The following is a 26,391-nucleotide window of genomic DNA, read 5'->3' as shown; positions in this document are numbered from 1 at the left end:
CAGGAACTTTATCAGGGGCACCTGTGCACACGCTTATTCACGCTATCATCCCATCAGCCGATCGCGCGGCAGCACTGCTGTGCACGAAATCACCCTCAGTAACTGTGCCGAGCAGAAAAGCATCTCTTCACAAACTACAGCATGCCGATGGACTTCAACTCCCTTTTCAGCCAAGAAGAGAAGTCTGCAGTGGACACGCTGTCACTAAAACTGGACACAGTCAAAGACGCAGACTCGTCTGATGAATCGGAGATCTGCTGAGGCTGCAGACTGCGGGGGTCAGACGCTGCCTGGGGGGGGTGTAATGGTACGGGGGGGGGGATGTTTCTTCTCACCCTATGGGCCCCTCAATACCAATCGATCATGGTTTGAACACCGTTGCCCGATCTGATTATCTGTCCCCAGGCCACTGCTCATCCCCGTGGCCACAGTTTACCATCTTCACACGGATACGTCCAGGAGGGATAATCCTCCGTGTCACACGGCAAAAGCTTCCAGTCCTCAACCTTGTTTTTGGGGACATGACAATGAGTTCAGTGGAAATTCGGTGGGCTCCCCACTCCACCGAATCTGAATCGAGGACAATTCAGGGCACGGATCTGCCGGAGCTATGTGAATCAGTCATATCAGCCAGGTGTGGAACCTCAAAGGAATGTTATCTGGACCACAGACAGAGCATTTCTATTGCAGATGTTGGCACCTTGCATGGTTTTGCTTTGGCCCAGACTATTTATTTTGTGGGCTGGTCGAGCGACCAGAAGGTCGATGGTTCGATCCCCGGGTCCTTCGGTCCGCGTGCTGATGTATCCTTAAGACACTTAACCCCAAATTTCCCCTGAGGGCTGTACCAGTAGTACATGAATGATGTGTGATAGAAAAGCACTGTGTATAGAAGCGCTGTATGAGTGTATGTGTGTGTGTGTGTGTGAGAATGGGATTGTACTGTAAACTACACTACAGAAAAGTGCTATATAAATACAGTCCATTTACTTTCAAGAGGACACTCCCATGATTTATTGTCGGTCCTATATGAAGCTGGGGTGACCTATAAGAAATGGTCAAAATCAATGCAAGAGAAGCTTATTTATACTGAATTCTAGTGTGCAGTACAGGTCCAGATCTGGGAATGCACGCTTCCCACAATGCAGCTCAGCGAGCATCTATTTATTGGAAACTCCACGGCTGTCAAACATCACATCCCTCTTGTTTTGAACCCCTTTTCCGCTAAAAATCAGCGGTCTCCGAGCCCGATTCAAAATAACAACCAGCGACACCTTGACGTCGATTTTTCTCAGACTTTACTGAGCTCCTGCAGAGCCCAGAAGACACAACTGTTACAGGCATGACTTGTATGCCCCCTGACAGGTGGACTGACAGGCTCAGAAAAAAATAAATTCGGAAAACTTTGAAACACCCAACAACAGGAGGCTGGGGCCATTGCAATGAACTGCCACTGCACCACTTTTTACCAGGATCGCTTCAGTTTTCTACAAAGTAATATTATTTGAAAGATTCACTTTATTCCCTTAACAATACTTTAAAAAAAAACTTTTTAAAGATAATAATAGGAATGTCCTCGCTCCAAGACTTGACGCATTTTCAAGAAGGTTAGTTGACCTTTGCATTCAGCATAGGGCGTGTTTTGCTTCTGTGGAAGGCTGCTGTGAAGGAGGGCCCTGATCTGCTCCACTTGAAAGTAAGTGCGTCTCTCTGTGCTACTGCAAAAAAAAAGAATGTGTCTGCACATATGGACGGCAGGTTCGCTCGCGAGACAACAACCAGATGAATTCATGCAGGCCGCCGAGGGGACGTGGCTGGAAACAGACGTCAGGCGAGGCCAGTTTCTTCTTTTTTTTTTGTTTGCTTACGGACACGCATGGACACCTAAAACACTTCTGCACACACAAAGACAGACAGACACACACACACACACACCCCCGACATACCACTGGGTGTTTGAACAGAGAGCATTAGCCCTCGGCAAACAAGAGTGTGCATTCATCAAGCCTCAGTCCCCCGTTTCATTTCCCCGTCAGGTTACGAGCGTCAACACAGGTCAGCAGGTGTGACACCACATTCACCCGAGCTCCCGCCTGTTAAGTCCTCTGCTTTTCATCCCTTCATCCCCTTCATCCTCTTCCTCTCACCTCATTCTTGCATTGTTCTTATCTCCTCCTCCCTGTCATCTCCAAACCTCAACTTCTCTCCCCCTCCTCATACTTTCACTTCATATTTCCCTCCCTCCCAATTACTCGTCTGTCGTCCCCCCCGCCCTCTTCCTCCATCAATCCATCCACCCCTCGCTTTTCCCATCTCTGCTGAAGACAAACACTCCATCGGCGGGACTCTCCCCCCTTTCACCCCCCCCTCAGACAGTGCGTTTGCTCAGGGATTAGGCTCGACTTTGTGCTGTTGAGGAAGGAAGGAACTAATCAGACTCTTATTTGTCATTGCATTCTGTGTCTTATGGTGAGAAGGGAACCTGACCGGCTTACACACACAAATACACACACGAGCACACTCAGATTCACACAAGCACGCGCAGGGCAGCACAGTGTGAAACACGCACACACACGCGCGCGCGCGCACACACACGCGCGCACGCACGTGTACACACGTGTACACACGCCAGGCAGACGCAACCTGACACCCCGCCTGCCTCAGTGTTGGTCTGCACACACCCCTGGACTGCCCTGTCCTCTGCTGTTTGTGTGTGTGTGTTTGTGTGTCTGTGTGTGCGCGTGTGTGTGTGTGTGTGTGTGTGTGCCGTGCAGCTCATTTGCTTGTCTTCGTTCCCAGCCCAGGCCTGTTTCTTATATTGGCTGGCTGATGTAGTGGGATATGGATGTGTGTTTTTCCTCATCAGCCGCAGCCCTTGTTTGACAAATTCTGTTTTCCCTGCTGTCGGGCCGGCGCACAAGGTCAGGGCAACGACGGCGGGCAGCTGCTCGGGCGCGGTGCTCGCATGACGCCGCCTGTCTGTGCGCGCTTGTTTGCCGAGTAAGTTGTAGTTGTTTCCAGACATTTGCACGGCGACAGACGTGTGTGTGCATACCAACTTGTCCCGTATACGCTCCCACAACCTTATCCAATCAGCGGACTGATTAGTCACCGCTCGCATCTCCTTCGCTACTTGCGTGCTCCATAATTCATGGGTGTAACAGATGGGGTGGGCTCGGACCAAATTCTCTCCAGCTCCTCGTATGGGACTGTTTTTTTTTTATGCTGGTAACTTAGGTGGCTTGACCTCCTTTTTTCTTCTCTCCACACACCCGGGTTGTCTGTTTTCGAGGGTATGAAGAGCAGATGCCCGTGTCGTTGTTAACACAAATTAATAATGTGTCGTCTAAAAAGGCCATGTGAGGGGGAATAATGAACACGAGTCCCACTGATCAAATTTCAACAAACTGTTTACATGCTGTACCGTGTCCCACACTGCTGTCTCTTCTTTGTCTCTGTCTACCCCCACTCCTACATGAACTGTGACATCACGACTTTATCTCTGCACGTTCATGAGAAAAATGTCGGCGAGAAGAGAAAAAATAAAACAATTATTATCACAAATCATGGAGCTGAGGACAAGATATCCTGCCTTCAACACATTTTTCATGCGTAAAGTCCCAAAAACTTCTGAAGCCAGCACTTCCCATCATGCAACTAAATGTTGTCTTTCATTGGACAATTTGTGGTGAAATAAAAAGTATAAACCTCTCAAACATAAATGCAGCAGCTGCATGTGACAAGGCAACGTGATCATAGCGAACAAAGACAAAACCATGATGAATTAATAATAATAATAAATATATTATATGCTGATTTGAGATGGGTTTTTTTATGGACATACTTTACTCACTGACTATGATTTCCTAAAGGTATGGAGCTATAGCTACAAACTTTCTACAGCGGCGATTATCTTGTAGCACCTTTCACATAGCAACTGGAGCATCCCGGTGGTCAAGAGGCTCAGAGGCTGTGACCATCAGCAGCAAGTGTCAGAAGTCTAAGACCCTCTTACACCTGTGTTTGTATTTGAACAAATAGATTTCACTCTGAGAATGGTTGCTGAGCTCACGACCCCCAGGTCAGGAGTAAATGTCCATGGCCACCTTTTGAATCTGAAGAGGTTGGATTTTAAACTCCTCTCTCCACAAACCTCTTCAGTTCTTTCCGTCACTTTTCATCGGCATAACCAAGTGCAACACCATAGCGATAGTTAAGACAAGAAATGAAGTCAGGCTCAGCCTATCCTGTACATCAGCTGACAGTAGAGATCTCTATGCCAGCCTACATCAGCCGACAGCTTAGATGATTCTCTTCTACACATTCAGTTAGCTCGCAATTGGGCGCTCTTCTTAAGCTGCTCTAGCCTACCTATGCTTCATGAATTCACTTGCAGGCCACTTCACGACCCGCCTCCACCCCAGCACCTCCTTTTCATACTGTATCTGACTAAAATCGATTGTCATGTGCTGTCATTGATGCCTGCTCTATTCGGCGCTGGGTGTCTTAAGCTGCCACACTTTCCATGAAGGCTCATAAGAAGGGTAGGTAGAGCACATCTCCCCACCTCAGGCTGGGAGGTCCCAGAATCAGGCCGTACCGCCAAATATAACTTAATGTGATTACTGAAATTAATACATTTTGACTATAGTGGTCCTGACTGAGAAGCTGTCGAAGACAGACTGTCCAAAAGTGTACATGGTCACGGCCATTTTCTAATTTCGCAGACACCGTACAGAGGTTGTACAGAGACTATAGACGAATATGGAAAACATTGAAGTAATTGGAGAGAGACCACAGACGCAGTGTGGAGGAGAATATACAGCAGCATGTTTGTCCCCTCGAATGTGGCCTTCATACTTATATATCTTCATACTAATATCCCTGCAGTTGGGTAAGAAAAAGTCCTTCCTGGAGTATCAACGATTCATTGATTGACCATATTTCATGTCTGTACTGTAATTTACATGACTAATAGCAATAATAATCCTACTGTTAAAACAGGGACCACGCGTAGATAATAATTCATGGCAGATTATGAAAAGTAATTCAGGAAAACGTTTACTTGGGTCCAACACAAAGCTCCCATTTTCATGCCTCCACCCTTGCACTGTGCTTGGGCTGCGGGCGAGTGTACAGTTCCCGCCAGCCGGCTCCGCGTCTCTCGCACACTCGCCATTTCTCATGCAGCAGAATCTGTGTGCATGGAGAAATGTTGAGCTGTTGAGTTGGCTTGTGGCGCTCCTAATGAGAGCAAAACTCCCTGGGCTGCTGCCACACACACACACACATGCAGGAAGCACACGGCACTGTACCCCAATGGCTGTTTTCCTCACAATCATGTGTTTCGATTTTCTCAGAAATTATGTATTGATCTAATCATGGAGAGTAGCATGACCATGATTGTGATCACCGCCCCAGGCACACACTGGATGAGCTTGGACGCAGTCACTCCCGCTGAATGAATGGGCTACAGTACATACCGGGGCTTTATTAACTGGTGCTATATGATGCCTTGGCTGCTGGATGTCTGCCCTGCCCTAACCCCGCACTGGGCAAGCGACTCAAATTAACAACATTGATTTTTGATTTGAAACGACAGAAAGATTTTCCTGGAAAAAAACCCCCAGACTTCCTGAAATAATACGCAAAACATACATATACATGCAGACATGCATTGCGCGCGCTCGCACAGGAAACGCTGGCCAACAGTGAGCCCAGAGGGAGAGCACAGCTTGGTGTTGTCCATGGAAAGAGTGGCTTCAGCTCATTGGTCCTAATATAGAGTAAAGAGACGGCTTGGCGAGGCGCTTACAGAGAGGGAAGACTTCCAAAATGAGTGTCACGGGGCGACAAATACGTTGTAAACAGCCAATAAAAGGAGGAGCTCATGCACTCAGCAGCCCCCCCCCCCCCCCACACACACACACAAACACCCCTCAATGCTCCGTTTCCCGTCATCATTAGCGAGTTCATCGTTGGGAAACCTTGATGTTTCCTTGCCAGACCCAACTTGCCGTTCCAATGGAGGATTGAAACGCAGCTCTCGAAAGCCAGCTAAATCAAACACGACTCCCATTTGCCAAATATCTCACACACACACACACACACACACACACACACACACACACATTTGTCACGGGTTCGATCATTAGGGGAGAGCGGCGGGGCCTTCGAGGACCCGTGGGCACCCGAAATGCTATAGTATCTGACAGTTGGCAATCATGAGCCAGTGAAGGCGTGTTGTGAGTTTGGGGTCCTGTTCCTGACAGCTTTTTCCTCCTTGATTTATGACCCGAGGGGTTGAAACAGAGTTCCCCCCGTCCACCTCGGAGTGAACAAACTAATGAATCAGATGCATTATTTATTATTGAAAAGGCAAAGCCCAGAACAAAAGCTGAGGTCTGGCCACGAAACACTGAAACATTCCAGCAGCGGAGGGAGAGGAACACTTTTTCTTCCTGGCCTCCTTATTTTTTGCACGCCAACCCGGCGCCCGTGCCAAGGAAAATATTGGTCGGATAAAAGGTTGTTGCAGTGCACACGGTAACGGGAGTAGACGGAGATGGCAGTTTCTACGCTCCAGTTCAGGAATCAAAGGGATTGTTGCTTATCTTGATCAGCGGTGGGCCGGCACGCTAGCTGAGAGAGCCAGTGGAAAAGATTAGATCTTAATTGTCAGACATTACAGCGCGATGGCAAGCGGAGACACAGGGAGAGACACTACTGTGCCTTGTAATAATCCTCCGTGGTGTTGACACTGAGATCCGGGTTGAAATACAACTGCAATCACCGACGACTGTGTCATCCCTCCTCTAGTTACGCTAATGAGAGGGGACTCAGTCCCGCAATATCAACTTACCCATGGCTGTGGATGAACAGATGCAAGTGCAGATTCACAGATGGAAGATATACAACCGAGCACGGGCACAAATTGTTCAACATCACCGTAGGAAAGTTTGGATTCTGAGGCTTGTCACAGGGAAATCCGAGCTTCGCCTCTAAAACGGTCTTTCTGTGACCTTTTAAAATGATCAAAACGTACGTCATAATTCCTTACGTCACACTCGAGTCCTGCACAGGTTGAGTTGGTACCTGCGGTTATTTCTTCACTCAATCAGGGCAGAGATGGAATAAATCAAAAACAGGACAGTGATTTACACAAGGGTTACCCATGTTGTCAGTGACTTGTCAACTTGTCAGTGCAACTTGGTGCTAGAGGCGCTCACAGTGTGTTCGCCAGTGTGGAGACATTGATTGGAAATATATTTAGAAAAAATAGAATTAAAATAAAAAATGATGAATGAAAAAAGACATAGACATAATTTGGAGTGTCAGCACTTTTAGCTCATGCGAATCTCGGATCCCGTTCGGAGATGTTAGTGATCAGAGGATGCGTTTGTTTCCGAAAAATAGGAAGGATCAAACCAAGCAAGATAAAACGAAGATTTTGTATAGAAGAAACTTACCAACTTTATTTTGAATTCTAATTAGTTTTGTTTGTTGAAGGTAGTATGTTGAGTTGACTCTTTTTGTTTAGTCTAACTTTCTGTTACATGAACTGAAATTATTTAATTTGTGGAGCTGTTACACTGGAGTTTATTATGTGGCCATGTTAGTTGTTGTCGCTACGGTGTCCTGGAAGGACAAGTAGGTTTAGTACTATTTTGAGAAAAATTAAGAAAAAAAAAACTGCAACACTAAACTTTATTTGCATCTCCTATTTCTATTTTTGTCCTCTCTTTTATTAATGTTGCTCATCAAAATGTATATATATATATATATATATATATATTCTTTCCGTTTTACCTGTGTGGTCCATGCACCCATTACTTTCTTACTGTATGTTGTTCAGTACACTACACATTCCTTAATAGTATATGATAATTATATTTTATATCATAAAACAATTGTTTAACAATCTCAAGATTTATTTGAGCTGTTCTGAGGTCGGAAACCACTGGTTTATATAGTGTAGCTATAGAAGTAGAAAAAAAAATAGTGTAAAAAGATATATATAAGGTATATTTGGACATTATGGGAAGAAGTTGTTCCAAGTTTCATGAAAATTGTACAGCAATCACGTTAGAAATAGAGGTGAAAGGAGGGGAACAACTTTTTGACTCAACGGGGAAACCTAAATCAAACACAATATTTCATTTCACACACCGCAGTAGACACAGGAAACGCGAACGCGGTTGCTGCAGCCAAGGAGGGCTCCCCCTTGATACGACTGTTTATCTTTATTTCGTTTTCATGTGATAAATCCGTCCTCTGGCCTACAAGCTGTTGTCTTTACCGCTAATGTCCTCAATCACAGCAGCACTCAGCGCTCCCTTCGCATTAATAACTGTACTTATCTATTAGTCAACCCCATGACGCTCTGTCAGCTGCGATGACAACGTGTACAGTATGTTTGTGAGTTGTGTGACACGGCGACGGTGGATGAATATTGTTAAATTAATCTAAAAAGTTACATTTTTGATATTCTAAACTAAGAGATAGTAAATAAAAGTTAGAGATGGTGAGACAAAATTACAATAGAATAATTTCTATTTAATCACGTACATTTTTTTTCTCTTACTGGAAAGGGGCTTCCATAGAGAAGACATTACATAACAACCATATTTTCCTAAATTGATATGATTATTTAGTTCATTTTGCCAGCTATACATATTGCAGTCACACAGCAGTGTGGTGTTAACACATTCCAAGCATAATGCAATGGATGCATATATATATATATATATATATATATAACTTATATGATACTGGATGTATGTGTGATTTCAAACAGCATGGTGTCAGAAAGAAGTGCCCACAGAAAGAGGGATTTGCAGACACATGGCAAGGTTTGCATGCAAAAGGAACTTAATAGGAAACTTGGCACAGCACAGTAAATCTTGAACATTTTCCCTGGGGAAAAAAAAAACGTAGAAACACCGATTCTCTCAACCAGCAGACCCAAACAAGCTCGCTGTATAAGCAGCCGCCCCGCACAAACACTTGAAACATTATCACCAATAATTATTCCTCCCATATATATGTATATATGCTCGGGCAGAAGGCCAGGCCAGTGTTATCCATCGCCCACACAAACAGGAAAATACCGCCGGCGCGCTCCAACGTTATCTCAGCATCAGCACAAGGTCGCACATTTGGCACTGGTGACAACAGAAAAAAGCCACATCTGAGTCCCGCACACACACACCCACGGGGGGGCGGGGGGGGGGGCCCGGACGGGGGCCGCGCGCAGAGCCTCGACATCTCGTCGAGCGTGGCCGCGAGGCTCCTCGCGGATGATTGCGACAAAGGCAACGATGGTGTGCGCTAGTTTTTATATTGTGTTTTTTCCACTGAAGCCTGCTCCGACATTGAGACGGAGGACAAGACAGGGGATCTCTCTGACTGCTCGCCGGGCTAATCGGCTCTGACAGCTGCTGCGATGACACCAGGAATTAGTCGTTGCTCATGCAAATAGAGTGCATATGCTAATACCGGAGCTAATTGGTGGAAAGGGGCGGGGGGGGAGGAAGGGGGGGGGGGGGGGGGGTGGGCTTGTCAGTTGTAAGTCGGCTGGATGAAGACATGTGCTCGCACCGGTCTTCCAGGAACCCTCATTACACACGTGGAGGAGACATAACGTCGCTCAGTTTTTAAACAGTACACGCGGCCAATTTGTTGGGGCATTACATCACTGCATCACTTCACTTGATCATGAGTTAACTAGTGAGGCGATGGCTGCCATCAGTGGAACTGGACCATCTTCATTACTGTAAGGAGCAGTGTCCACAGTAACATGGCCTTTTTAAACAATTATTGTATTTGACAGCTTTCATTGAATGATATATCCAACTTTCCTCGGGGGGAAAAAAACACCTCACAATATTATAGAAGTATTTATATATCTTTTTTCTTCTTCATATAATTACAGTACACATAGTCTTTAGCTGTTATGTAATGCACAATTGATTCCACTCATGACAGCCCGCTTTTAACCAACCATCTGTCACATGGTTCTTTCATTTGCACGAAGCGCTCACCTTTGTTTTTTGATTTTCACCAAGCTCCTCTGGCAAACAGCCTGCAGCCCGGGAAGGACGGCCTTTCAAGTGCGGCCCACGGGAAGTGGTGGAGGCCAACGGGGAGATGGAAGAAATTATCAAAAATCGCCTTTTTTTGGCGTGTGGCTTTTTCCTAGCATTTGCTGGAAGCTACTTCTTTCTTTGTAGATAATTCCTTTTGATAGGTTCATTATGTTTGGATAACTCGCATGTTGTTAGATGTTTTAATATTCTTGTTGGTTAAATTCCCCCCCCCCACCCCCCCGTGTCTGCCCAGGGTTAGTTTGTGTGTGTGTGTGTGTGTGTGTGTGTGTGTGTGTGTGTATGGACGCATTCCACTTCATGTGGCTCTACGCGCTGGACTTAACGCGACGCATGTCGAACAGACGTTTTGTCCGACCCTCTCCGACGCTGCACAACGCCACCATGTCACATGACATCCGAGCATCGCGGGACCGAGGTGGCTGCTGTCAGACACCTCTGTGAACATTGACCTGATTGGCTTAAGGCTCAAATTGAGATTTACACGTTATGGGTTCTGTTTATTTCTCTCCAAAGAGAATGCGATGTATTCAATCTCCTTATGGCAGTTAGTTATTTATTTCAAACCACTGCACACTATAGTTTTAATTTACAGCTGTAAAAAAGCTGTAAAACAGTGTAGCTCGGGGGTTTGTTGTTGTGAAATAAGCAACGCCCTTTAGATTTCTTTTCACCCTTGAATGTGTATCTTTTCCCCCCTATTCCTTAAACCATCGCCCAGTATGTTTTTTATAAAGCAGTACTTTGATTTAACTGAGATTCCAAAGTCTGCCGTCGGTGTGGGCTGACCGATGCGCTACAGGAAGCAGGAGGTGTTTGACTTGATGGCTGTCTTCTTATACTCCACCCCTGCAGTCGCCGGCGGCTTAGTTCACCTCCTTTGGGTTTAAGTGCAATTTCATTTTTGGGGGGGACAACTCTGTAGTTTGTAATATTAGAGTAAATAAACTTTTTTCTTTTGCTGTCTAATGTTAAAACTCTACTAACACTAGGGCCGCACGAGGTAAAATTGACCTGCTTTTATAATGCGATACATTTTACAGGTGCAAGGGAATGCTAGTATACGCTACTCACAAAATGACAATAAAATCAATATTGATAATAAACTTTTTATATATATAAAGCACTTTTCCTGATGAAATTGCAAGGAGCTACACAGAAAAAGAAAGAAAACCACAACAATAAAAGCAACACTGGGCTACTGAAACACTGGGGATGAAATAAAGCTGAAAAATGTTAAATGTTTGATTTTTGTTCCGCTTCACATCGCGCACGCCCGGCACAACCACTCAGCGTCCCCGATGCTGTGTGTTTCCCACAAACAGCATCCTTGCACCTCGGGCATTTAGAGGGTTTGATTGTGTGTCTGTGTCTGTGCTCGACGCGTTTGATCCCCTGCGCTCTTTTGCATTCGCGAAGGGCAAGTCGACGTGCAGTGTCGCTTTTGATGTCATCCACGCGGCGAGCACGCAGCCCCTGGCCCGGCATGACACCAGAAGTCCCATTGTACCAGCTACTGTAGTAATGGACCATCGTCGACTGTACATGTGCCACCTAGAAAGAGAGAGGGAGAGAAAAGGGAATGCGTTATATTCCAAACACGGTCTGACTTGAACTGCTGCATTCACAATTGAGAGAAAAAAAAGAAGTAACCGCTGGCTATTGCAGTGTCTATGTAGGCCCACATAATGATAATGATGCTGGAAAAGAATCAAAGGTTTTCTTCCCCGTTTGTCAGTTTTGGACTTGAGGCATGAGACATGCCAGAGTTTAGAAGTCCAAAGTCATTTTAATCGATTGCAAAATTCAAAGTAGATTTTTTTTACCAAGTGAAAAGAAACATAATGATCAAATCTTTTTCTTACCTCTCCTCTCATCCATCTTCCTGGATACCCGCGGCCTCGCTCACCATCAGCTCTGGACTCTGCAGGGACTTTGTCCTTCATGGTCGCACATTAAATGAACACGCTTCACGTTGATGTGGCCTCCTTGCCAAATTCTTTCTCTGTTGCTAATTCAGTGAAATGTGTTGTACATTTCAAATTATTACCTCCTCATTTTACTCATTTCTTGGGTATAAACCATGACATTCAAACGGTACAGTACCGTGCCCCCGGCCCCCCCTAAACCTTCTGTGGTGGGCACCACCAGCGGCTCAGCCGGTGAGCCGATCAAAGGACAAACTGTCTTGGCACTGTCTTACTTCCTGGGTTCACGTTTCCAACTAACCAAACTGGCTGTAATTAGGATGTCTGCCTGGGGACACGGAGAAGAGAACGAGAGCGGGAATAGAAAAAAAAATAAATAATTGATATGAACTCTGGCTGGAGCTAAGTTTGCATGTGACGGCACATACTGTACATATAAGGACACAAATATGTGCACACGTGTATTGTTGTCTCACTGGCGAGCACACACACACACACACACACACACACACACACACACACACACACACACACACACACACACACACACACACACACACACACACACACACACACACACACACACACACACACACACACACACACACACACACACACAGAAAAATCACCTCTCCCCCACTAAAGTCTCCACCCAGAGACCACACAGACCTGGATCCTCTGGAGGCCTGGCCCTGGGCCCCCCTGGCTGGCCGGTCGACCGGCCGCGGAGCAGCGTCGGGGGTCAGAGTTGAAGTCAGAGCTGTATTACTGGCAGCAGAGGCGGTGTTGACTGGCAGGGAGGAGACACCGATAGGCCAGGCTCCAGCCCTCACCCCTCAGGGATTGTTGGGGTCAAGGACTACATCTAGTCTGGCTCCATTGGACATCAATGAATTCACATCGTCGGCACAGTGGGTCCGAGGCCGTGTGTGTTTCTCTCTGTGTCGCTATAAAAAACAAAACAATAAAAAAGACACGACGACATTAAAGAAAACTGTGATTTATTAAATCGACACCATTTTTACATCACGCATGCTATAGGTTCATGCGTTGTTGTGAGAGCTGACAAGGCAGGCCTAACTCACCGGAGTCACAAGAGAACGAGTGTGTCAAATCAAATTCTGTCTTTTATTAGCATCTGCTCAGATGTTTGCACAAAACTGAGACCTGCAATTCCAATTAAATTCCAATTACCAGTCAAAGTCACGCACGTAAACCTGGTGTGTGTCTCTCTAAGAATAAGGAAAAGAAAGAAATAGCAGGTTGTCGCCATAACAACTCGGCAGGGCTGATTTATTTTATTTCCACCAAACCATATGTGGGGCGTAACCTTTTGTCACATATTTTAAGGAAGCGCTCTCCTGTGTCAAAGTGTTATTTGATGTTGTTTTTTTTACTTCACCTCCTAAGCATTTGGTGAATTTGACCAAAAATAAAAACAAGCCCCCAAGAAATCTCTGATTTTCGGCAGCCTTCTACATTTCTTTCTCTTTTTGAAGGGTGTGCACTGTGCAGGTGTTTAAAAAATGTGTAGAACATCTATAACATCCAAGTCAGTGAGTAGTGATGTCTTTCTCATGTACCGCCCATTGACTGTATATAAAAAAATGGACGTAGTCAATGGGGTTGGGAAAGGAAGCCAATCTGCGGAAGTGCCTGAAGCCTGTATTCTCTGGGATGACCAGCAGAGGGCGACTTCACTGGTTGCAAGAAGACCAGTTTCTATAGAAGTCTATGAGAAAACGCCAAAAAGAGATTAGTACCTATACGTCTGTCCTTAAATACACGAATAAAAGCCCTTGCTGTGCTTTATGGCTTTTCTGTCTCTGTCTCAGAGTTACATGTACCGTAGTTTCCATTAAACCATGGCCAATCTGAATATTTCCCATTTCATTGTAATTTTTTGTTCTGTTTTTTTGTCTGTGACCATGCCAAACTCTTTGTCAGCGTGTGACAAAAAAAAATAACCAAAAGACAGACAAGGACCGATCTGGTTTTCTTCAGAATCATCTGGATGCAATTGAACAAACTACTCAGTCCAGTTTTTTTGAGCAGTGTGACCTTTGAATGATTTAAAATGTTATCGCCGTTGCGTCTACAGTTCATAATCCACCTCTGCGATCTGAACGGTCTCTCATTCCAAATCTTCAGGTGCGTCAGCATTTAGCAGGTATAGCATTTACCCATAAAAGTAAAGGAAAGCCGCAAAATGGGAAATGAAATGTCTCTGGTGCGGGGGTTCATGACGAATAATAATACGGAACATAACATTTTGGCTTAGCTTCAGAATGGCGGGTGTTATACGATGTCATAATGTCAGCGTGTTACTTTTCTGGTGAATCAGACGCACAATAGAGAAGATTATTTGACAGCTCTACTTGTAATTCATCGTGCTTGTCACAATACAACGGTGGTAGGAGATTGATAGTCAGTTGTGCAGCACACTGTACTCATGGCTTGTTTACGGGATGCAGATGGGGCTTTAAGTGCAACATATGTGGTACGCTGCTTTAAAGAAAATTGTTTTATTGTGCTGCAGTGTCGCCAGTTGACAGTTAATCCTCATTTCATTTCAGCCTTTCACCAGCCGCCGCCGGCACGTTGCACTGGCTCTTTGACTGCCGTCACCGTTTGCAGAGTGTTCGGCTGTGAATGTGTTGCACGTTGTGCTGTTATACCCCCCCCCCCCCCCCCCCACACACACACACTCAACTTTGAAAATGCACAGCCTATATCAAATGAATCAGATGCACTGAGACTCAGCAGCGCCCGTGTGGCATCTCTGATTTACCACGCCAGAGTGAATGAAGAGAGGCCCGAGAAGCGGCTCATAAAAATGATTGTTTTCCATCACGACTTTCACACTGCACATCTATGCATTTCTGATGGCTCAACCCCCCCCCCCCCCATAATAATGTCACTGTAAATCCCACAGGGTATTATGTGTAATTGCACATCCAAGATTTGACTATGATATAGAAATATTTCAGCGATGAAAGGGCGACTACAACAGAGTTTCTTAAAGAAATAAAAAAAAAGGGGGGGAGGGAGGAATAAAATAAATAAATCCTCCAAGAGGGAACACACAGATTTGATTAAAAGTCCAGTCCATATTCAAATGAGTTCATTCTGAGTTACAGTCACGTTCCGCTTTTGTGTACCGCAGATTATAATAGGTGTGCGCTAAAGTGGGGATGTAAATCTCATTATTGGAGTGTATTTGAGAACATACTGTATCAGTCTTCCTTTCCTGGCGCCGCAATCAGGCTCGCAGCCGCACCCTGGGACGGCCTGTTCATGTAAATCGCAGGGTGGTTTTTTAATATGTACATATTTTAACATGTTAATCTGTCTGACAGACCAAACATAATGCTGACAAGGCCTTCTCCCCTCGGAGTAGGGCCAAGCCTGATAGCATGCGTGCTTTGCTCCATCAAAAAACAGACATAAATAAATCATTTAATTCATTCATATTCAAGCCAGACCATGTCGGTTTTCACACAACATTGTCTAAATAGTTACAAATCTGCGTTGCGCCGCCCTCCCCTCCCTTCCTCGTCTGTTGGGGCATTTCAATGCCGTCAGTGCTCCGGCCGCTGTAAGTGGCGAAACACGTCACAAACTTGGCAATATTTGTCCGTATTCGGCGCCTATGATCTCAGTGGCTCTCCCCGGGGGAGCCAAAGTAATTTCTGGCTAAACAACACTTGTTTTCTTTTTTTTGGGTGCTTTTTCACTTCCAGCTTCGGAAAAAGTGTTCCATCTGCACCGGTTGTCAGGTAACTGTGCCGACACATCTGCGGCTGGTCTAGGAGCGGTGCAGCTGTGACCTCTGGTTTGATGTGCAAAAAGAAAACATCTAATATGGCATCCGCCATCTGCAGGGCGGGCGGAGAAGGGGAGAGACGGGGAAAAGGAAAGCGAGCGGGTGGAGGAGTGGGAGGGATGGAGCGAGAGAGAGAGAGAGAGAGAGAGAAAAATGTAGAAATCTGTGCTATTTGTTCTCCCTGTCACTCGATGAAATGGGAGGGAAAACACTGCTTTTGTTTTGCACTCATGCGTCATCTGCCTCCACTCTCTCTTCGCTGAAATGGAAAGTTAGACAATACAAACAGAAATCCTGTGGCTCGCTCATTGATACGGAATAACAGATCTGGTATTTATTTGACTTCATTAGGATATGGGAACACTCTTCAACGCGCAGCTGTTGCCTATAAATTGTATTTAGAACAATCTGCCGTATCAGAATCGACTCGACAGACTCAGATTCCAGTGCATTATATATTGAGTGACTGTACAGATCGTTTTACGCTCACCTTGATAACACAATCAATGTCATTTTTAACCTCTCCAGATTAAGGGGAGCACTTTTATTGCTCACATGGTGTAGGAGCTGGGTTTTTTTTTAGAGGTGGATTTGAAGGTTAAAACTGTTATCTCCTGTGGAATGTGTCGGGAGCATGTGAACCCACTCTGGCAAACATATATGCGTGCGGAATGTACATTTGTTTTGGATTCAAGATGACGCCACGGTGCAGAGACGAGGTCTGAGCCCTTGGATGTATGGGCTCCCCGCTGGGCTCCTACGTGTTTGCATTTAACCGCTTGAGAGTTGATCTGGAGGGGGCTGACAGGTAGGCTGATGAGAGTCCCCGCGGTACTGCCTCTTACATAGCAATGGGATTAACACACACACCGGCATGTGCGCGAGGGAGAAAGAGAAAGAGAGTGTGTGTGTGTGTGTGTGTGTGTGTGTGTGAGTGCGTGTTGTTATGTGGGCCTGTGTTTTAGGTGGAAGGGAGGACGAAGGGGTTTTAGCCGAGACCAGACACCCTGTGGTGCTGGCGTCAGACTGGTACTGAGCTTCTATAACACACACGCACGCACGCACGCACGCACACACGGTGAATGCTAAGTACAAGCCCAAGTCGTTCTCTCTCTCTCCATTGTTGGTCAACAGCAGACAGCCATGTGTTCAGGCTCTACATATTTCAATATAAATTAAGTGTAGAACCCCCCAAAAAAATGAAAAATCCAGATTCGGTGGGAATAAAGTAAAAGCTCATTTGCCAAGACCACAATTTTTAAACCTGGGCAAGCTAATGACCGGCTGAACTGCTTTTGCAGATGTGCAAAAATAGTGTTCTATTAACAGCATATGTTGGAAAACACCTTATATTTCAGTCGCAAATTAGCTGTGAGGATTGCTTTATAATAGCTGTGGGTGTATATATATAAAAAAAAAACCCAGCTCTGCTGTTTTAGTGCTGGCATTATTGTGTTTTCATGTCCAGACTGTGTCCAGATATTGTTTTAACATGATGCCATTTGCACCTGGTATTAATGTTTCTCCACACTGACACGCGATTGCAACCTGGACGTCCCGTCCAGCTCACGTTACAGCCTCCTCTCGAGTGCGCAGGTCCACAAGAAAAAACAACAACTAACAAAGATTGAAGAAGGAGAACAGGAGACGGTCTCCCCCCGTGATGCTGCGTTATTGTGTTTGCTCGCTTTTTAATTGGTTTCGTCCTCACTCCGTCCACGAGCGTCTTGAGTAATGTGATGGCTGAGAAGAGGACTGCTTTGTGTGTTTCCTGACTAATGGCTGCTGCAACCTTGCCGCTGCTGCTGAGCAGTTTTGGAACAACCGTGTGTTTGTGTGTGGATTGACAGCACAGTTGCGTTCACACTTCCCTGACCACCGCCAGGGGTGGTTTGGTCAATCAGATCTCAATCCATCCTCAATGTGCCCCAGGTGCATTATCCTTTGTTATTGCAATCCGATCGGCCAAAACACATTAATGCTAGGTGTTAAGTGTTTAAACTATATGCAACGTTTTGTTGGTCATTATGATTTGAGCGTTCCATTGCTCTGTGACTCCCTACATTACTTTGGGCTTTTTGTGACTCATTGGGTTTCGTACATGCTCAGGTTGAAGCACTACACTGTGACCATTTAGCATCGCCAGACACAGAGCTCTATAATGCGGGACGATGCTTTTTGGCCTGAATACCGTGTGATATCTCGTACCCATCTGATGGGTGCAGGTCAAAAGTGTAGGTGGACATTCAGTGGACAATCTATCAGTCAGGCAAAACCCCTGCTTCTCCACTACGGTTATTTCTGGTTTCGAAAAAAACAAGGCGACGCTGGCCAAAAGGCTAAACTCAAGGCTTTAGAAAGGCAGGTATTCTACAGAGTTGAAACTGATAAAATCCACTTTTGGAAAATATGTGCCTCTGCAGTGCATTGCAGCATGACATTGTCACGGCTGAGCAACCGTTATGTAGGTGACATTAAATAGATAGCCCAAATAGGAGTGAAGAAATAAGATAAACTCTGAGAAAATATTGCTCCGATTGGATGAATATTTGAGGCCATTGGTGACTCTTCATATATCAGCTAAGAGGAGGAGGCATTATGGCTGTCGAATGTGAGGGTAATGTGACATTTTCTTTTCATATCCCATTGTGGGATGGCAGTCCCATTTATCTACTGTATTCTATTCCTCTCTGACCTTTCTCAACATTGAGTCAATTTTTTCAATAGGACTGACGCAGTCTGAATGCGTTGAGATACTGCCATGTCTTACACCGGTAATCGTGATACTCTCAGGCACCTCTAACAAAAGCGCAGTCATTTACGGACCCTTTCGAACTAACTTTGTGTGCAAAGTCACCTCATGCGACATGTAGGTGGGAGAAAAGTTTGCATGAAAGGGAAAGTACAGCAAATGCAATGGGATTAGACAGGCGGGAATTTTGAAGTCATAATTGGCACTTGCCCATTGGTACTGTACGTCACCAATGGCCAATAGAGGGCTTTTGACCTGAGTACGATTGAAGGTAGCCCATTTAGAGCTTCCACTCAATTCCACTCAGTGCTTCTCCCCTTCCAGAGCGAGGGCAGGGCACTATGGTCTCCTCTCCAAGGTTGAGTAAGTTAATTGACAAAACTGACCAAAGTCCAGATTCCCCTCAGCAAGACCACACCACACGCTGCTTCTTCTCAAAGTTCAATGGATAGCGACCGCTGAACATCCATCCAAATTTGTGAGGTCACTGCGAAATTTACAGAGCCAGAGAGGTGAAATGTACATCATTTCACTGCTCGGCGGTGAACATCTGGAAGCCTTTTGCACAGCAGTAGCTTCTTTGTCTTGTGACACGCATGCTCCCAATAGCAATGACCTTACAGGCTTATCGGATAATTTATTTAGTTTCTCTTCTCTTTTAATCATTTTTTTCAGGGTTATGACTGGTTTGATATATCTTGGCATATACTGATCAAAATAAAGCATGATGCCATGGAAACAGAGATAGAAAGGTAGTCACTGATCTAACTTGTCTCTTGGAAACGGAGACTAGTGTTACAATTGTGGAACCTGAGTCGGGGTAAGGGTGGACTATTTCTCTTGTCCCTGTGACGAGTCCAGTAGTTATGACTTCAGTGCTTCAATTTCTGCCCATATGTTCACGAATTGGAAGCTTAAAGGAATCATTGTAAACATAAAAAACTTGCCACAAGTGATGAACATTTTCAACTTGCCCAATTGCATCTTTGCCTCAATTAATATATTCACATCCACACATTTTTTCTACCCTTCAAATTACTAAACTATTTTGCCCTTGTCCAACCAACTGATCAGTAATGTAATCAACATTGGATCCTTATTGATTGAAGACAAAACCTTTTAACTAATCACTGCACTGACCTTTCTGGATATTACACTTGAAAAACTGTGGTTATATCCCTCCCCGTTCATTCCAATGAAGAATGCTCACTGGGCGTATACTTTAAAACTATACACTATAAAACTTTTGAGGCTCTCACAGGCTCACTGTGTTCTTGAGCACATAGAACACACTTCCTGTTGAATTCATGCACATGTGAAAGTCATTAAATTATTTAATGATATGGATCTGGGAGACGTTTCCTAATGTTGTTGGACTGAATGGATTTTTAAAAAAAGAGCCATTTCTATGAACACACAGTTTGTAATAATTGTGAATATATATATGCATGTGTGTGCTGCCAAAATACTCTCACGGCTCAGTGTTGTCCCAGAAGGCTTTGTTACGGTTCATTAAAAGACTGCTGTAAATTGTTTGTAGCCTCAATGTTGCTAGGCTAGCAAGGGTCTTTAAGTCCTTTATAGTGCATCATTTTCAGGGTTTAGCAAGCTTAATTTCTGACGGCTCATGTGCTGCTATAAAGGAAATGACTCCCTGACGAGTAAAAATTTGCTAAATACCTCTGCTGCAGAAACAGACTGGTGTCTAGCAGCCATTATGAAACGGGTAGCTCAAATCAAGCGATCTGATTGGTTCAAAGCCGTGGTATATTGAGCATGTACCACGGCTATGACGTCGGATCAGTTTGCACGGGTCCGTATCACTCCTTGACTGAGGAAGTAACGACGTAAGTAGACGTGAGTCACGACGTTGTGAAGTTGAGGAAAGTTAGCGAGCTCAGAGCACATGGCGAGCTTGAATGGTGTGGGCCGTGGCCTCCGCTTCACGTCGGGCAGAACAACGCCCCCTTAACTGTGGTAGCACGGCCTGTCGTGAGCTATTGCTTAAATGTGTTACCGCTGTCATAATTTATTAAAGAGGAGTCAAAAAAATACAGTTTGACAATGCTACGTGCCAGAAAAATTGCTCTGGTCTAATGTGGCAGGAGAGCGTATTTGACTGATCAAACAAAATAATTAACATATAAACATAACTGGATTTACATTAATTCTGCTTATATGAAAGTATTTCATCTTTCACCTTTATAAGACAATGACTTCAGTGATGAGGATCTCATCTTTGGTCTACGAGTATCTTTCCCAGCAGGACTAGACTAATAAACTTTTCAAAACAAAGTGATGAACAAAATGATCAGACTTAAGTATATTTGGGCCGGTACAGTAACTGTCCTGTGGCTCCTGAGTTTTCTCTCTGGTCTGCCATGTGACCTTGAGTCAGAATAAGAGTCCTGTTTTGGCCGGCCGGAGAAAACTCCTTGACGTATGAGGAAACATGCTGTCCACTGCAGCACCAAGGTGAGAAAGCTCACCTCGGCTAGAGGGTGTTAACTCATAGGATTACAGTAGAATGACGGCGGGGATGCAGCAGTGGTGGATGAGAAAGGATCGTGACACTGGGGAAGTTATGCTCTTTTCGGGGGGTGGTTTCAATCCATTGACATCAGGGTTATAGATGGAACTATAAGCATAATCCTTGTCTGAGGAGGCCAGCGCATTATTGCTCCAGAGTCAATACCCAAATCATTTTGCAGTTAAAGTTTTTGGGGGTCAAAAGTAAAGTACAAGGTAAATACTATAGACGTGATACTTAAGACAGTTTTATATATATATATTCATTTCTGCTTAGTATTCCTGTGACACTGTTCGGTAAAATTCAATGTGAGAAAAAAGACTTAGGTCAAGGCCCGAAGATTATACCAATTGACAGAATCTATTCTCCCGGAAGAAAGGCACAACCTTTACTGAGATGCAAGATGTGTTTGAAAAGGCCCTATCTGAATTCATTTATAATTTAATCAGCACATGCTCATCATAAAGTATTGCATATTTAATGTTGTTGTTGTTGTTTAATCCCATCCAACAGAAAAGTCACTTGAACGTAGCACTGTAAATATAATCCATTTATTTGAATCAGAGTGATAGTAATAGTGTACTAAAAATATGCAATGTAAATATCATGGTGGATTCAAATGTTAAATAAAAAGAAATTAACTACTATCTTGTCACTTGCATGAAATGAATTGGATGATTTTGTGCTCATGGTAATATTGGTCAAATGTAGAGCAGAAAATGGCAGAGAAATGGAGATGGCAACATTAAATCAAAGCTACGCTAGCAAATGTCTCAGCTGTCTAGAAACAGCAGTAGTTGTAATGTAGTGTCTGTTCAGGATCAAAAAGCCGACGGCTTCATTAGGGTTCATTATTTGCACTGACATTGTCTTGAAACGCTCCACTGCTTCAAATGTGACTGTGAAAAACAAATCTTGAAGGTGGTATTTATAGACACAAAGCCCCTTTTCTAATGCAGCCAGTCTTTGCTGAGAAAAAAAACAACATTTCTCCCCGCTCACAGTCAAGATCTATTTAATTTCCTGCAGTGTCCAGTTTTAACTGTGAAGATTTAGTCCCCCGCACAACAGGACCCATGGCTACACACTCCTCCCCCTGCGAAGGCCACTGGGCGGACATTTTAGCACGCTCACAAACGTGGCAGAAAGTTTTTTTTTCACAGATTGGAAACACAATGTAGTATGTGCTGTCAGGGGGTTTACAACAGCAGGTTGTTGATGAATGTTTAAGAAGACGCAGTCGTTTAGGCTTTCTTGTAAACCTCTCTTGACAAATATACCTCGCTTCCCTTTTGCTAATGCCTCGGCGTCAGAGATTAACTAGTGATAGTAAAAAAAAAATGTGCGGCAGCTTAATACCACTCTAAATCGCTTTGCCATATTTTATTTGCTGTATATCCTGGAAAGGTCGTGACTTCCAACTGACATTTCCCTTCTCAATTTTCACTTTCCCATTTCAGAAACTACGCTGTACGTCGTTAGGCCATTAGCGCTCCCGAGCTTCATGCTTAACATTGATTCAGGATGAAAATTGTGTTGAGCATTATTTATGATATGATAGGTCTCGCTGAAAAATGTATGAGATGAATTTGATCTATTTTTGCTCAGATGTCTGTCTATTAGATGATCGAACACTTCTTTGAAACCTCCATTTCACTATTAACTAACTTTCTTTTGCAAAAATATATTTATTTAGCTTTTAATTAACCTATTTATTCACTAAGGCGATGAGTTGAGCCCATGAAACAGTTTCATAGACAGCTCCATCAATTGCACAAGGAAGCAGAAATGATTAAAGAAATGTAGAAGTAAACCGAAATTTTAAAAAAAGGTTTGCGGGCAAAATGAGGAAAATGCAAAGGCGCGGAAATAAATGTATACGTGCATAAATAAATAATAGGGGTAGCACGGAGGAACAGTGGTGAGCACTGTCGGCTCATGGCAAAAAGGTTCTTGGTTTGAATCCTGGTTTGCTCCCACAGTTGATCAACTGGAGACTCTACATTGAACATAGGCATGAAAGGTTGTTTGTCTCTGCATGTTGGCCCTGTGACAGGATGTTGACCTGCATAGTGTGTACGGCTGGGACTCCCGTAGATAAAATATGGATGGCTATTAAATACGATTGAATCAATACAGGAATTCATATAAAAGGTAAAAAAAAATGTCTGGGTTTGGTTGAGCAGGACCTAAATTGCAGGTAAGTGGGAAAAAGTGTTTGAAGGGGAAAATAAACAAGAACTCAAACTCAGAGAATCCAGAACTTAAAGGTATTTCAACAGGGAAACAAGTTTGGATGGGTTATGACCCGTCAAATATCACCGTCAAGAGTGAAATCAAGTCACTTTGAGGCAGAAACAATCTTTCAATCACATGGTAGGAGCTGTAATCACTTTTTGGAGGGGTGAAAAGTCACCTTTTGTGCGTTGTATAGTCCCTTTAAAGGTATTTCAACAGGTAACAAGGGCTGGATGGGTCATGATCTGTCAAACATGACCATCAAAATGAAATCAAGTCACCTTGAAGCAGAAACAAGGAAATGGACTTCAAAACAAAACAGGAAACAGCAACAACACCAACACCAACTCTACACACGTCGAGTGAAAAAAAGTTACTTAACTAAGGCAGAGACACAAGGAAGGAATATGACAGAAATCCTAACCAACAAAAGTCCACCAAGCAACAAAAGTCTTTAAAGGGTTTAGATATTCTCAGACAAGGTCCACAAGAAACAGAGGTGTTGGTCCTAGTGGACCATGACAATGAATACGGAACAAATAAGAATATGATTTCACGTCACATATTATGAAATATGTATATGTGCTTATATTTATTGTTAATATTATTTTTGTCATATTTCACAGCATATTCATTTATTTATTGAGTCATTTATTATTTCTAAATTTATTTATGATTTTGACAGCTTCCGTCCTGCGTACCTGCTGAGTGATTAGTCTCATGCGTGAATACCGCCAAGAGGCCCCACTGAGTTTTCTACAGTTTTGTGTCATTGTCGCAGGAGGAAAAAGAAAGGAGGAAGAAAATTATGGATTAGTGTGTCTGCTAAATAAATAAAAAAAAAATCTTCTTTTCTTTTTGTTTTCGTCTCGCAATCCTCTAATACTTACTGAAATAAACTTTGAATGATAAAAGTTTTTTTTTTTATCTCATCACCTTTTAAACAGAAATATGCAAAAAAACAAACAGAGAATACTTCAAACGGAAACTATTATTAGCGTCAGTCATCAATGATGTGAAAGAAGCAGCGAAGGCATAAAATTACACAACAATGCTGTTTAACTTTGTTCTGCTTCAAACCGAACTGTATCTCGACAGCAAATCTGAAGTGGTGGTCACTTATTTGAATTCCGGTTTATTTTGTTAAACACAAAATACATTCTATGGACTTTCACTGTGTTGGGGTGGAGGCAAAAGTCTAAGAGATGGGACATCACAGATCCTGCCACATTATCATAATAGAATAAGTTTTACAAAATCGGCCATTTAACATATTTATAATTTTTCCTGCTAAATTCTGCATTTATTTGTTACTTACTTGGTCACCTTACTTCCTCAACAAGAACCCTCATAGCAACATCTGGCAGGTCCTGTTTGAACTGAGATTTGGCCTCTGGATATTTTCAGATATGAAAAACTACAACGATGCCCAAATAGCAGCATCTGCCACACTGCTTTGCTAGATCTTAATTGCCCTTTGTTTTCGCTCCTTCCTGCCTTTGTCTGTTTATTTCCTTTAATTCTTACTCTCCTTTACATCCCTTCCTTTGACTCCTTTCATCTTTTCACTATCCTGTTCCATTCCTATCGTCTTCTTCTGTCTCTTGTCCTCATCCAGATCCTCAGCTAACCTTCCCAATACATGCCGAAAGTGGAGTACAACAGAGTGCATGTCCTCCGACGACTCTACGTTTGCGAAATGTTGCGGTTCTCATACTATTCCAATGCTTCTTCTACCCCAGGACATTTCAGAGGGAAATGTTCTTTTCACAAATTAATATTTTATATCCTCAGCATGTAAAACGCAATACTCAGAATCTAATATACAATGCATTTTTAGATGAGATTACCCAGTAGTAAAAATGAACTCCATGCCAAGCGTCTGTATCTTTAACACACATGATGGGTTCCTAATCTGAGGATTTGGGTCCCACTTAAAAAAATAAATAAAATAGAAGTGACCATATAGAAAAAAAAACTTTGGTTTCAATCTTGTTTTCCTTTTCTTCTTGTGAAATACTGATTTGACCTCTTTTAAGTTGTATCCTTCAGGTGAAACAGTACCAGAAGTAAAATAATCGTTCTGTGATTTAGGGTCACAACTAGATATTAAATATATTTTCACTTATTTAGCTGCCACAAGCTATAAAGGTTGGAAACCACCAATACATAATATTACTTTTACCCACTTCCAATTCTGGAACCAACTGAATTTCTCTCTACATCTACAGGCCGGTGACTAAAGAAACATCTGAATAAATGAGTGGATAGGCCTGATAACTGCCAATGCCTTTTGACATGGCGTGAGGGCTCAAACAGGATGCGAATCATGTTTCAAATTCAAATCATATTTTGGACCAATGTGTTGGTGTCTTTCCCTTTAATTTGTCACTGTGTTGTGTAACGCGGCTTCAGAGCGCAGCCAGAGACCATTGTGATTGGGTATCAACTACCCTTTCGCTCACAAGTACACACAGACAGTACAGTCCCCAATACGGCTGAGGGTTTATGTCAAGGGCAAATCCACCAGCGGCATTGAACGCCCTGTGTATTCAGAGAAAGTTGTTGTCGAGCACAAGGGCCACGACTGGATTGGAAAAAGAAAAAAGCAATGTGACTGGAAAGAGAGGGAGAGAGAGACATTCTACGAGACATGCAAGAGAAATAAACACCCATTTAATCGGATATTCCTCCCTTTGCCTTTTTTTACAGGACTTGTGCTTTTGTCCATCATCTGCAGATCCACAACTGCCAATAAATCCCAGACAAGCTTTTCCTGCTGTCTGACACAGGCTGCACCGAAAAGAGAGATGTTTTACAGCAAAACCACAAGCGTGTAAAAAGATCCCTCCGATTCCCTTGGGCTGAGGGGCTAGAACAATCGCTGTCTCTTTCCTCCATGGACTTGGAAATACAGAGATCTTTACAGTGTGGCCACCGCACGCGCACATGTGGAGGGTAGCTTTCAGGGGCGATAACCTCCGATGGCTCTCATGGGGGCAGCTTGCGGC

The 26,391-nt window shown here is 43.8% G+C and overlaps 1 long non-coding RNA gene across 2 annotated transcripts; it reads right to left on the bottom strand.

The window, feature by feature from the left end:
- Positions 1-11,207: 11,207 nt before the first annotated feature.
- LOC118289942 lies at positions 11,208-24,861 on the bottom strand. Of its 2 annotated transcripts, none has more exons than XR_004786288.2 (4): positions 24,699-24,861; positions 12,664-12,981; positions 11,972-12,362; positions 11,208-11,660 (listed from the first exon to the last, which is right to left on the bottom strand). It is a non-coding gene; the product is annotated as an uncharacterized LOC118289942 (long non-coding RNA). The 2 variants fall into 2 exon arrangements; XR_004786287.2 differs by having other exon boundaries at positions 12,704-12,981.
- Between the last annotated feature and the right edge of the window lie 1,530 nt (positions 24,862-26,391).

The sequence above is a fragment of the Scophthalmus maximus genome, chromosome 18, assembly GCF_022379125.1.
Source record: "Scophthalmus maximus strain ysfricsl-2021 chromosome 18, ASM2237912v1, whole genome shotgun sequence".
Taxonomy (NCBI): domain Eukaryota; kingdom Metazoa; phylum Chordata; class Actinopteri; order Pleuronectiformes; family Scophthalmidae; genus Scophthalmus; species Scophthalmus maximus.
The sequence above is the reverse complement of the archived record's forward strand: the minus strand, read 5'-3'. Positions and strand labels throughout refer to the sequence as shown.